Below are 14,364 nucleotides of genomic sequence, written 5' to 3' on the forward strand. Positions count from 1 at the left end.
TTTATTTCCGCGATATGCTGCACTTTTTAAGACAGTGTCGCACATTAAACTATGCAAATCGTTGGAAGAAAAAATAACAGTGAAACGTCGTTCCAAATCCATTATTTTTCTACTTAAAAATACAAGAAAAGCTTTTCGTCGTATATAAATTTAAATTAAAATTACTTCATCGGGGAAAGACAAACATCTGTCGTAAAATTTTTTAACGGCCAACACTTCGCTTTACATTCCCGAGTTTGAAGTTGCAATTTGAAATAATCTTTCTGTTTACTGCAATCCTAGATGATATCTATCATATCCTATTCTATTCAAGTTTTGGGTAATAAAATGTTGACACATTTGAACGCTTGAAAACGGTATTATCCGTCAAATATTTTTCAAGCCAAAAATATCTGAACAGCGAATGCTTCATAAATTATCACTCAATAATCAGCAGTTAACGAAGATAATCCTTAACTTTTGATCGACGGTGTATAGTTCAGCGACCAGCAGGTGTCAAACCAGTGCAATGTAGTATTCACTAGGGTGACAGCTGTTTAGTTGGTTGACTGACTGACTGACTAGATGGCTAACACTATGCTGGCTAGCTAGCTGACAAGAGCATACCATCGTACATCCACCTGTAAAGTAGCAGCTGCAAGCCGCATACGGAAGTCGTGTTCACTGACTGGATTTGCTTCTCGCGTCTCGAGATACACAATCTATCGTAAATCGTTTTGTTCGATGCAGTGGTGAAATCAACTAACAAAACTTTCTGATATAATAACCTAATAATAATAACTAATATAACATTTTCTTTTTTGCAGTAAATTGACAAATTATAACTTCTAGATTACAAACTTCTGATAACATATAATCTGTAAAATGTAGTTGCATAGATTCGTTCATTTTATTGACCAACTGGTTAAATAATATTATTACATAGCATTTATTATTTATTAATTATTGCGACTTATAGCTTGTAAGATTTCATTAATAATATTAATTCAATTATGCAAGCGGAACCACACTGGTTAAAAATTGCAATTAGTTACATAGATACGAACATTATGCGAGAAGTAGGAGTAAAGAGGATCTAATAAAAGATTGATAGCGAAATAATTGCACAAAACGCAGTTCGTCGAGTTAAGGGTTTTAATTTCGATCACGATCATGTTAATTAGCATTGGTGTAGATTATGGTATGCCAATTGTGGTGCACGATAGCTAATTCACGTATGTGGTATGTATGTAAATTAGCATCGGCGATTCGTTTGCTGTTAATTTTATTGTGAATTCGGAAAGATTCGCGCGCATAATGGGATTCGTTACTATTTAATTGAAAACATTAATATTAATTATTTGTCAGGTTCATTAAACCGCGTTTCTATTAATCGATGTGCTGGCCCAAAAACGTTCGATTCGTAATCGCGTCAAATCGCGTTGTAATCGAAATAAGCGTTTAATATTGCACGGCCGCTTGAAACGCGGCGGATTAATTCGCTTTTGTTTCGTCGATTTTATCTCCCCGCCAGCCTTTGAACGTCTGAAACTTCGGTCGTCTACATTATTTTCAGACTTTTCAAGGGTTTTATACATAGAGCGAATTCTATTATGAGCTCGAAAATTACTTGTAGCGTGAAATTCGCCTTAATCAGATCGTCGCGTGGCGAGAGAGGGTCGTTTGAAAAGACAAGCGTGGACACCGTTCTTCTCTCGAAGCACGTTGCCCCCGCATTAAAATTTGCGGTCATTAGGCACGTTCACGTGTCGCCGTTTTGGTCTTTGTCACCAACAATATACCTTTTCTTCTTTGAATAAGATACATACTAATAGAATAGGCTTTTGCTTCCAATGTATTATCTAAAATCGATGAAAATTCTATACAAAACGTATAATTCTTGGCTCCGACGACGTTTCTCTTAATTCCCTTGAAAATTTCGTTGAAAATTGGCTTTTATTTAAAAAAAAAAAACAATAATTTTGTAGTAGGAACACAAATTTAATTAGTCACACGATTTGCTCATAAAAATCCTTAGCTTTTTAAAATCCTTACATGTTTATCATATGTTTTATATGTTTAACATTCTTTTTTGTAACAGTTATTTACTTCATTCTTGGAATTGAATATCTATTACAAAAAAAAAAAAATAAAGTTCCTTTATTTCTCCCATAACATCGTTTTATTTTAAAATTATAGTCGAGTCAAGGCTAAACATCAGCTTTATCAGCGAATAAACCAGTACGACGAGCGGTGGATCATATTTTGTCAAGTTTCCACGCTCTTTATCGTGTTAAAGTTGTATCATTTCTTGGGCATCGGGTACCGACTTATTAACGTAACATTTTCTTTGGAAAGGTTGTATCGGTATCCAGAGATCAGGTACAATATGGATGATCGCAACAGGCGACGGATATTGCATTCGCTGTAGCAACAGCCAAAGTGGTTGCTCGCATTAAGTGCGTTTCACGCTTGTGGATTTAAGAGAGCAGCCAGAGGTAGGCTGATCAATATGCTAATATTTTGATGCTTCCACTCCGCTCCGAGAATTGAATTACGCTCGACGAACGAAGATAGATGGAGAGTACGCGAAGAGGGCGGCAGGAAGAAAAGAGGCTGGAAGAGGATGAGATAGAACAGTTTTACGTTTGAAGATAGGTATTACACAAAATACCACTTTCCATTGAGGCGCGTGTGCACGATTAACGTCACTGTAATGCGAGAAACCGCAAATGAATTCATATGCACCATTGTTACTGATACCGCGATGAAGCCTACCACATTGTTAAGATGCAAACGTACAACTCCAGAAGCCGTTTCTAGTTAAGACATTTCCTACTTTCGAATTGTACGGTGAGTTAAGATGAATTCTTTCGAATTTCAATAAAATATGTCAATTGAGAAAAGGCGAACTAACGACGTGAATGAAGAAACTGTACATTTTACAGGTGCCTCAAACTATATGTAACTTATAAATTACATTTACTGAGATATTTTTTATCTCATCTTACTGATACAATAAGACAAAGAAGAAATTATAATAGCCGAGAAGATTCTTTGAAAACTATTTCATCAAACTCTAAACACGGCAGAACTTTCATTTAGTGAGTTTTAGGGAACAAACATGTCAAATACCTACTATATTATTTATCACTTTGCTCTAAATTCTACTATCTGCGATGATAATACGAAATAATGAAACAGGCTAAAACAAATGACATAATAAATTCATAACGTATATTATGAAGAAAAATCATTAGCTTTTAAAATAAAAAATGCGATGAAATATAATTGTGATTATATAAATATGTATTCAATAATTTTACATCACAATTGGTTATGTAAATACAAGCAACGCGTTTGAAAATCTCATCGCAATAACATTAAATATATATAACAGATTTGAATTATAATAATTATTACCGATAAATAGAACAAGAGTTGTTCCGACGAAGTGGCATTTAAGCGCATTGAAACATTAATCATTAACCGCACCGCAACATGTAATTTTAAACATTACGAATAGCTGTGAGAAGTACACGTGTATGGAAACCGTCGTTCAATGTACGAGTGACTTTTATACTTCAAGTCCAGAGTCTGTTGCATCGGGAATGTAGAGCTGCTATCAATGAAATTAATAGCAACAAGGTTTTTAAATCGTTTCATAGATGCGTTGAATATAAAAATGAAAACACTCCTCAATTTTCTATATCACGTTGCGAATACGAAGAGAGATCTTTTTTCACGTTTAAGCGAAATGAATGATTTTTATCTGATTCACGTTTTCGACATAACCGGCGACCATGATCTGTCGAATCCCCGATAGGTTAACGAGGAAAGTTTGTTTGCGTATTTATTACTCTCCCAGGGAAGGATACTATCTTAATGCTACGTCATGCGGGTCCTGCCGCGCGAAACATTACGCTTCACCCTTCTCCAGCTACTACAACAATCTCACCCGTCCACCCCGTTTATCCGCATACTTTTTCGTTACGGCTCTATCAAAGAACTTCCCCTAACGTTGTACCCTCACCATTTTTAACTCCTATGTTTTAAAGGGGCGATACTTAAATCCGAGCACTCGTCGTTGCTCTCTATTTTGACGAAGCGAAGATCCTCTATCGAACTTCAAATTCAAATGTGAATTATGTATTTACATGGAAGTGAAATAAGAGTGGAAGAAATAGAATAAATATAAGCTAGTAGTATAATACATATTTTTAATGCTAGAAGCATCTTTAATAATAAAATTAGATGAGATTACTTTAACAAATAAATTCTCTATTTGATTATTATTTATATAACATTTAATTAATATTAACTGAGTCTAGCTGAAACTGTATAATAGAAGTAACAAAACAATGTTGACGTAAAATTCGCCAGATTTTGTCTACTTAAGAAATACATTGTAAGAAATATAAAATCTTCAGTCATTGGTAGATTTTGTAATAATGATTAGTCAAAATTTATTTTTTTAACTACTAATAAAATCTAAGAAAATCTTTTCTATCCTACCAACCTGTCATACGCAGAAGATAAATTTACCAAATAATCAACTAGCATTTTTAATAATATCAGAAGGGGAAAAGGTTGACAGGACCATAAATCACAATTTCTCCAAATTAATACAAAAGAATGTAAGTCCTTATATAATGATAACATAACCTATGTAACGATAAAATGAAAGAAAATGAAAGAATATCTGACGGAACATTTTTATCTAGACAGACAATCCTAAAACCTTTTCTTCAGAATTAATAAAAGAAAAATGAATAAACCTATGAGATCAGCTTCTCATATGTATTTGTATTAACATACATATTAGCCAATTGCGAAAGGTATAACTTAGGCACCAATATCTTCTATTAATGTTTTTTATACAACATAAATTTCTATCTAACGTAACATATTACTATTTATTGTTTTACTGTTTTCAAACATCTTATAATTTTGATAATTTCCTAGTTCAAATTCTTAGTACACATATTTTTTGGAAATATAATAATATAAATGCGATTCCCCCGGATTTTCAAACTCCCCGCCTCTCCAGAAGTAGCATCTTAAACGATGTACTTGAATCTGTAGTTACAAAGGATTACTGTGCTTCTGTTCACAAGAGCGAATTTCAAGGAACTTGGTTATTAGATCAGGTTCCCATATCCCAAACGCAGTAATAATGTAACTGGATGTTCTAGATAATTTCGATAGGGATCTACTTATCGGAAAAGGCCTGCTCAGGCAAAGAGAGTGTAGTTAAGGAGAAGAGATGGAAAGGGAAACAGAGAAGGCAGAGGAATTGAAACAAGGAATGCCGGTGGCGTGTCGCGTTCCTATCCAGATATCTTCTGGTTTCCGCGAAGCTGTGGGATGTCGCCGTGAAAGATAATTCCTACTGTGAGAACTTCTGTCACCACTTGTTTGCTTCCTCTTTTCGATTAAGATTCTTTTCTACCATGACCAATCTTTTATTTATTACGATTCCTCGTGTACTTATTCCAAACATTTTTAATTCTTTACTTTAGTATCTAACTTGAAATTTTATATTAAATATTTAATTGTTGATATTTAAAGGCTTGAGGATAAACGAAAGATTAATAGGGATTAGATACAAAATTTTAACTTAAGAGGGGAAGATTAACATTTGAGAAATTCCGATGCTTTTCTCAGGTTAGCTATTCTATCACAATTATTTTTACTTGGATTCAAACTTCAATCGTAACGCTTATTTTTCTCTAGATAGGAAATGTAATAAGGTAAAAATCAATTAATACGTTAGTTTATGAACAAAAATCAAGTAATATGAAATTTATACATCCGAATGTTCGAGATGTTATAAGGTGGTACAAATGGAAAGTGGATTCTTCGAGTTACGCTATGAGAAAGATTTTTTAAAATTCTTTAGATTTATAAGCTACAGAAATGACATTTGATCCTATTCCAGAAGCAATATTCTTTTTAGTGATACAATTTAATTAATAAAATATATTATATTAATAATTTGTGAATAACTGGAAACTATCCAAGTTTTCAAATGATATCAATTTTTAAATAAGGCTGGGAATATATATACGCTAAAGCGTGTATTGAGAACGGAAAATGTTTCCAACTTTCTTTAAACCGATAAATAAGTTACTTAAAAAGTGAACACACTTATGTGCATGAAACGTAATAAATTTTCCATCACTTTTCCACCGACGTATCTCGTGTGTAGTTTAATACGAATTATACGAAATTAAAAGCTTCCAAGTTTCTACGTTCTTTAATCATCGGCACGCAACATAGTGCACGGTAGACACGTAACAGTCGATATTCTTTACTCTTTCCCAATTCTATGAAACAAGGCAGTGTAAGATCGAGTAACATGAGCGGAATGAACAGAATCGACAACGATCAGCGTGCTTTCTCAAGCACAAGTAACGTGCAAGTAATTGGAAATTGCGCGAGGCAAAAATCGAACCTCGGCATTTCAGTGTAACGAGCGTGTACGAAGTGAACGTTGCACGATAAAAAGGCGTGTGCCGCGCTCCCTGGCTATGCAGTTAAAAAATCATTCAACGACAGCTAACTGATAATTTGAAGCCGGTTATTTCGTGGCAGTTGAATCGGTCACCGTAACCCAAACGCATCATTTCATCCCCGTCGATTCATATATTTCGCGAAGGGCGCTTCCTGCTAGAGTGGCGGCCGATAAGAATCTCGTCCAGCCCGTTTCTATCCGGTTAAAGGCGGCGCCTTCGTCAGGCCACCGTTTATATCTCTGGATCGCTGAAAAAGACCGCGGTCGATTTCGGGAAATCTAAAAATGCCGTCCCGAATTGGGCGTAGTGCGACGTATACGTGCGACAAGGAGCAGATCGTACCGGGGAGATTGCGAGCGAGGTCAGTAAGCGAAGCCAATCAGATTTACGAGGAGGGACATATCATGATCGCCTTTGCGACAATTAGTCACCGTCACCCTCTTTCCACTTGACGGTTCGCGCACAGGCGACCGGCCAGTAATGGAAAAGTGGTAAAACCCTCGTAAAAACCGAACTCTGGTTCGGGTATCGCCTGGTCCCTATTACGAGACGTTCATTTTGAAGTTTCAGCGAACGCCACGCCCTAATTTATACTGATTAACTGGCGACTGCGGTGAAAGCCAATTGCAGGTACAATCAGTACAGATTGGTGTGGTACGGCAACGTTAAAAGACGTATTCAGCAAGTGTAACGTGTTCCTTCGTTACTCGATCGAGATATACTCGATTGCTGGTATGCCAAATTGCACATTATGGATTAATGATTCGAGACGGTGGTGGAGAAGAACGTGTCGGATTGTTGTCGGAACGAGACAAGTCGAAGGTCAACGCGCACCGCGAAAATAAGAATTTACTTTTAACAGAGAAATAGAAAAGTCTATCGAGGATCGAGGCGTTGTAAGTGACGTTTTCGTTTAAAACTTTCATCCGTTCGCCGGTGACAAATCGATTTCCAGGCTTCGTGCGTATGATTTGCCTCGAGCCAGACAAATATCCTCTTCCCCATCTGTAGATATGGATTTATCGCGTTCCGATAAATATTAGCGAAAACAATAGGGATTGAAGTATAATATGCTGGCCGTATCACGGATGACAGATAACGTTATATACCGAAAGTTTCATAAACTAGCCACGATTTAATCGTTCGATAGCGGTTTTACGAAATTATCGTAAACTGCGATTTAATTGGTTGCGAGTTAAGGATAGCAATAGGAGGTTCGATCGAATTAAAAAAAAAAAAAAGGAACAAAAGAGAGAGAAAAGCGCTGCGCGTTCTTTCAATTACAGTCACGCGAAAACGAACGGCGTATTAACAAATCCACTGATTTCAATGGGTAATTATTTTTTCAAGAGAAAAACCGGAGTTCCGGTATTTACGCATGCGCTCACCGATATCTCTTGGTCGAGTTACCCGCATTTTATGATCCACCGTTCACCATAGACGGATGAATTCCCATGCGTTTTTGCTCTGACCAACTCGAACGAACCAACCAGCTATCCAGCAGCTCCGGAATAGTGGGTGATGGGCGAGGTGGGAGTCGGGTGGTAGGATAGTGAGCCGGGATCGATGGAGATAATGCCCATTACCCTTAATACGAACTCACTCTTCTTCCATCTCTTCCTCCCTTCACCTTTAACCCCTCGCCAGTCTCTCCTTCACCCAAGCTATTCCATTCTCGTGGCTCTTCGCAATCTGTAACCGATGCTTTTTATCGTCCCCGCTGACTCGATTCGAGAACTCCGCGTTCTCGTCGTTATCATCATTGATCAAAATTTTGAAATCGCGAATGGAGTGTAATACCACTTCCGTGCCCTCCGCCTAACTTGCACAAAGAACTGTACTTGAGACCAATCGCACGGCTATAATTCTACAACCAAGAATTGGAACTCGATACCTGACGTGTTTATTTCGTATATTCTTTTTAATATCTCGTAAATAAACATTCGTTCATCTACCATATAGGGATTTTTCAATACATTGTGATATGTTATCCATTTTTTTGCTGTTATGTAACAATTATATATTTTGAGGAATGTTATCTTTCTCTATCGACTATCGTGATTACATTGGTAAATTTAGCAAATTTACTTGGCAATTTAGCAAAAGCATTTCAATAATCAATTACCCATTATATTAATGTAAATGTTTCAATATTTAGTAAGGACTATTTTCAATACCTAGGTAAAATACATATGTCTAAGGTGATTATTCGTGTTATATACTAATTTTTACTAAATATACATATTTGCAGTAAATATCTTGTAGCTTCTAGGTACATTTTCAAATTGATTACAAATTTGATCAATATAATCACGACAATTGCGTCTCATTTTGTAATGTAGTAATTGATGGAATTTCAAGATAGTTTTACGTAACGCAAACTTGATAGAGAGATGAAATTTTTTGTGGTAAACATTCAAATACTTTCGTATGTTACTATACAATGTTACAGTATGCTGCAACTACAGTAATTCAGATATCTATTTCGTTACCAATTAAATTTAATTAAACAATATGCTGAATCTTAACGACGTATGAAAAGCCTAATCTAAAGTGCATTTAAGTGTTAAGCGGCGTACTTTGAATACAGGCTTATTTGAATCTTCGATCGTTTAACGATTGCTTACAGCTTACGTAATACGCATCTTTCTATTTCAGTGAATTTATTTTCCCTGGAATCGCATTACAGAGCAATTTTTCGCGAATGCGCAATCACCGATGCGGAAGAGATTCATTGCTTCGCGGAGCTGAACGTAGCTATACACAAGCGTACAGCACTTATCTGAAGTGGAAGCCACAATAAGCTTCCCCGTGAAGGGCTACTCTCTTGTGACTCCGCGCGCGACAAGTTCTTCGTTACCGATTTAATTGTTTTGCTTACCTTTAGAAAACGCAGCCAGTGCTAGGAAAACAAAACGAGTCGTGTTGGATGTACCGTGGCGGGAAGTTGTGTGGGTGGACGCGCGAACCTGTTGAGTGTATTCGCGTAGGTGCTGAGTAGCGGATACGTATACGCGCGAAAGTCTGGGGATGTAGTTTCTCGAGGAAATACACGCGAGACACCGTGCTCGTGAGGATTGTAACACGAACAATGAAGAATACATCCGAACTCGGAAAGCTCGCCTGATAATACGTCTGCATCGGTGTGCATTCTTGAGAAAACTTGGAAAAGACCTGCTACGATTTCATACGATTGAAATAACGATTTCGTGCCTCGTGATTAATTGCCGAAGCAGATTTTTCAATTGGCTTAAACTTGTATCACGAAGCATGAAATTCTCAAACAGGAATTCTTCCATTCTAGAAACGTATAATTGTATAAAATATACAAGTGTAAGAGTGTCGAAAATATGTTACCAAATCGATTTAAGATCACTTCCTAATAGAACTTGCACGCCGAAGTAAAGTCATTTCTGAGTAGAGGAGTAGAAGGAAAGTGCAAAGAAAAATTTAATTTTGAAAGGAAACTCACTCTTTAAATACAATTTTAAGCTCGCTGTTAAACGAGTACAGAATCTCAACTTTGATAAAGTAGAAGTTCTATTTCAATTGCACTCAAATATTTACTTAAATCGACCTTTGCTTGCATCTTTTTCTTCAAATAGAATGTTATTTATACTTATCAAGGATTGTAGAACGCGTGCGACATTCTACAGCGATAAGAGGTATGATTCGCCAAATATTAATAAAGAAAGTAAAGATACAAAAAGTATAGATCATGGTGTATAAGCAGATCAGTAAATAGTAAGGATACATCTATATGCATGTGTATACGTACATATGTAGATACATACCTAGAATATTCTGCTATGCGGTAAACTGTAAAGGATGGTTGGACTCATTGGGCTGGAATAATCGTGTTTGAAGTTAATACGTGGGTATGTTAATACGTGATTGCCTTTTAGCCACTTTGTTGCATGTACCTATTTTAAGATCCTTAAGTACCACTGCACCAGAAAGATTAATACGAATTCTAATATGCTTCTTAAAATTAAAAATGAAAGTTTCAAGTTATTTTAAAATATCTAACTTGAAAAAGAAAATATTAGTTCTTTTAGAGAAATTTGATATTCACACCTCAAACGATAAAAAATATTATTCTGTAGTATAGATTGTTAATTTATTGAACATTTTTTAATTCATGTAAGTTTTTTACGCGTATTTGGATATAGTGATAAATACTTTTGGAAGTAGCAACAAATGATTTTTATGAATTGCGTCAAAATCAAAACACGTTAGCAAAGTAGGCGCAGTATGCTTTCGAGAACATTCGTTTTCCGCCATATTGTACAGTAAGGCCCCATATGACGTGTTTCCGCATAACGCAGATTCGTATCATATACATATGTACGTATAATATATGTGGCTCATATAACGCTGTTTCTCGTAACATAAGACATATCCCTCGCGTTATAGGCGGTTTCACCGTCCATTCACGATATTATGACAATAATTGAAGCGAAGGACTTACCGTAATTCCGATCGTTTCCACTGCATTCTCCTAAATTCCATTGCAAGTTAGAACCGGCACTATAGAACACTTCGTAACCGAAATTTTACACTTTACACTTTGTGACCGACCCTGACTGGGGTTCGTTGCGTACTAATACACGGAATGTTTCCCTCGCGAACGCGATCGAGCCGAACAGAATGTAAACTTACAGATACCAAAACTGAGACGCAATTCGAAGCCGCACGAAATGTAAACACATCGAGCCGAGACACATTTCGTAATGGCGACAGTTATACGTGGGCATACGCAGATGGCGTGTCGCGACGAACGTTTACTATGCAATGCATATATGTACTATAGTTTTAATCGAATTACTTCAAAGTGATCACGTAGTGCTTACAGAGTTGAGTATAAATCGACGTGAAGTGATTATAAAATTCGTTGGGAAATGCAACGTATTATAAGAGATTATTTCGGCCAACGAGTAAGTATATTTGTAATTAATGTATATTAACTTGCCTGATGAATGGCGATATTCAAGTCGAACGTAGCTTAACTCTCTCCTACACACTGTATCGATTTCGCGTTTCGATTTTCGAATATTTATGCCGTAGGGTTATGATACTACCACAGACAAACTATTTTTTCACGGTGCTTCCATTAATAAACGAGCATCGAGCATGTTTTACGCGCATTCGATCGGAAAAAGAGAATTGAAAAGATGCATTTATGAGTCGGTAATTCGTTCTAGTTGGAATATGTTCTATTCGAATCGCCAATCGATATCGATTAGAATGATCGATCGTCGCGTTTGTCAACGTACAAATTCGTTTCGATGAGTGAGTGAGAAAGTTTGTTTGCCAATTTTTCTGCCAAGTTTTCGAACGACGTAAGACATAATTTCCCCGGGATCACGTTACAGGGAATTTATCTTTGTACGATAATATATTTGGTATGTTTTTAGAAAGTGTAATCGTGCGCGCACGCCTTTCATTGGCAACCGATTCGTCTCTTTCCGTTATGTGCTATTCGTCCCATCAATCAAGTGCAACAGAAATACAGATTTTAGTGAACAATTGAAATTTCAAGGCCAGCACACAGCAATCATTTAGCAACCAGGTAAATCATTAAATTAGTCAGTTAAATATTAAACGATCGAGCGAGGGGAAGGGAAGAGTAATATGAAACAAAAATGAAAGAGAAGTATGAATAATGTACGTGTTAACCATAAGCATGTAGTATCTTGTTAATTAATTCTGATTCTGAGATTACGTCAGACACATACATATACAAGCCTAAATACAGATCTTCTCTCTTTACAATATTAGCATGGATTATTTTTCTTATTATATCAAATAATATCAAATTTGAGAATATTGATGTGCACTACATTTAGTATCCATCTAAACTTTTAAAAGACACTGTTATTTCTTGATCTAGTATGAAAAGTATTATAAACAAGTGATATTGTTGCAATATATCTTATTAAATTTCTATTTTATAGAATTTCAAGATAATCTGTAAGTGTAAAGAAATGGAATATTAGAAATTAGTATCAATAGTTACTATATTAAATATAATGAAATATGTTTTATCACTGTATGTAATAATAAGGAAATAGATACATTAGGAAATTGTGACTATTTGTAAATTCTCACTCTTTTGATTTCCGTACTTTGTTGTAAGAACATTCCTTTGGAGAAATAATAATATATCAAATAATAGTATAACGAAATTCGACAATTACGTCATACTTGCCTTCCATGTGTCTGAAAATAAATGAGCGTTCCAACGCTCTTAATCTGTAATTTCATAGTCTTTCCAACAATCGTATGGCAATTAAGTGTACCATAACGGAAGTGATTCTGAAAGTTCAGAGATACTGAACTGATAGCGACTCCAGATAGCCGATATTAAAGATTGCTTTATAGCCGGGCTTCTCTATGGCCCATGTAAATGAGTCGCACAGTTTAAATAGTTGGTTAGTGTCTATCGTAAGAAATAAAGTCAAAGCATTGCAATCCTAATTTCATTTTATATTTTTCTTCGACTTTCGACTGAAAATATCGAAAAATATTAGTTTTGTTAAAACTAATTTTTAAAACAATGGTGTATTTTTTTTATCTATAAAATAGCATCTATGATCACTTATATAAATGATATAAAAAGACATCAAATTTTTATTAAAACGTAAAAAAAGAGTTATTTATATGTAGGTAAAATGTTCACCATTTGGAAAATGCTACCAAAGGAGTCTTATTTTTCAATCACAATTAGTTTCAAATTACAACGAATATACCTATAGATCACAAGAAATTTTATAATTAACAATAATTTTATCAATATACATTTCCTGTCTTGCAAAAAAAAAGTTACTAAAGAGCATCATGAACATCCTTGTCAATTATATCGCAATTTACAATAATGAATATCGATATTCCATCTAAGGTGATATAGGCTAAATAGATTTTCGAATGAACGTTTCCTCGATTCGACGGAAATAACTTTTTCCAGACTTTTTGCTCCAGTGAGGGAAAAAATGAGCGGTTCCATGTCGATTACCTCGCGCCTCGCTGTTCATCCATAACTTTCATCCCTTATTTTCCTGCGGCCAGTGAATCACGCGACTCTCGTTTCCATTTTTCCCGTAGTCGTTGTTCACGCATCAAAAGGTTCGTTACGCGATAAACATGTGTTTCGATACTACGTCTACGTCGTGTTCATGTATTACGTCATCAACTGGTTGGCGATGCGCTTTGAAATTAGTGGCGTAACGTGGTCGAGTGTCTCACTACGGACTAACAATGTCTGTCGCGTGCGCACACGCGTTTATGCCTGTCTATTGTATTCATTTACATTCTGGCAATTTCAAACCAGCGTTGATACCATCTCCATTTTCAATTAATCCTTTAACAACGATGTGGAATATTCTGACACGGAGGATTACGCGCTTCGGTTAGTTGCCTCCGATGTACAGATGCTTATTATTTCGTTGTTACCTTCAACTTTATTAGATTTGTTAGGTGTACACGGGACTGTCGTTTCTTAGAGATAGAAAGATAGGAAGAAGAATAAAAGATGAGTTAGAGGGATTTGAATGTATCACTGACAATAATGTTTTAAGAGATATAAACGGAAAATAATTCACGATAACTAACGCGTTCGTCTAGATTTAAAGAATCAATGACATTTGATTACGTCCTTCTCAATATTACTCGATATTTATCTAAAATACTTTTCGATGTCATGAATAGTATGTTTAAAAAGTAATATTCACTGATACACGCTGCATTGTTACGCGTTTGAAATCCAGTCTAGCTCAAGTGGAAATCAGGTGCACTAAATGCATATAATTAATTACACATGCGTTATTAACACATTATACGCTTTGATAACCAATTGTATCTTATTCAA

At 35.7% G+C, this 14,364-nt stretch overlaps 1 protein-coding gene and 1 long non-coding RNA gene across 8 annotated transcripts in view; one reads left to right on the top strand and one right to left on the bottom strand.

Annotated features, from left to right (window-relative positions):
• The window catches only part of LOC122571166, a 324,551-nt gene extending 313,350 nt beyond the window's left edge, over positions 1-11,201 (bottom strand). The window contains exon 1 of the long non-coding RNA XR_006317980.1: positions 10,969-11,201. This is a non-coding gene — a long non-coding RNA (uncharacterized LOC122571166). The remainder of the gene's footprint in view (positions 1-10,968) is intronic.
• LOC122571105 (nucleolysin TIAR) overlaps positions 1-14,364 on the top strand; it is a 582,639-nt gene that overhangs the window by 349,129 nt on the left and 219,146 nt on the right. The gene's annotated exons all lie outside the window — the stretch shown is intronic.

The sequence above is a fragment of the Bombus pyrosoma genome, linkage group LG1 (assembly GCF_014825855.1).
Source record: "Bombus pyrosoma isolate SC7728 linkage group LG1, ASM1482585v1, whole genome shotgun sequence".
In the NCBI taxonomy this organism is placed as follows: domain Eukaryota; kingdom Metazoa; phylum Arthropoda; class Insecta; order Hymenoptera; family Apidae; genus Bombus; species Bombus pyrosoma.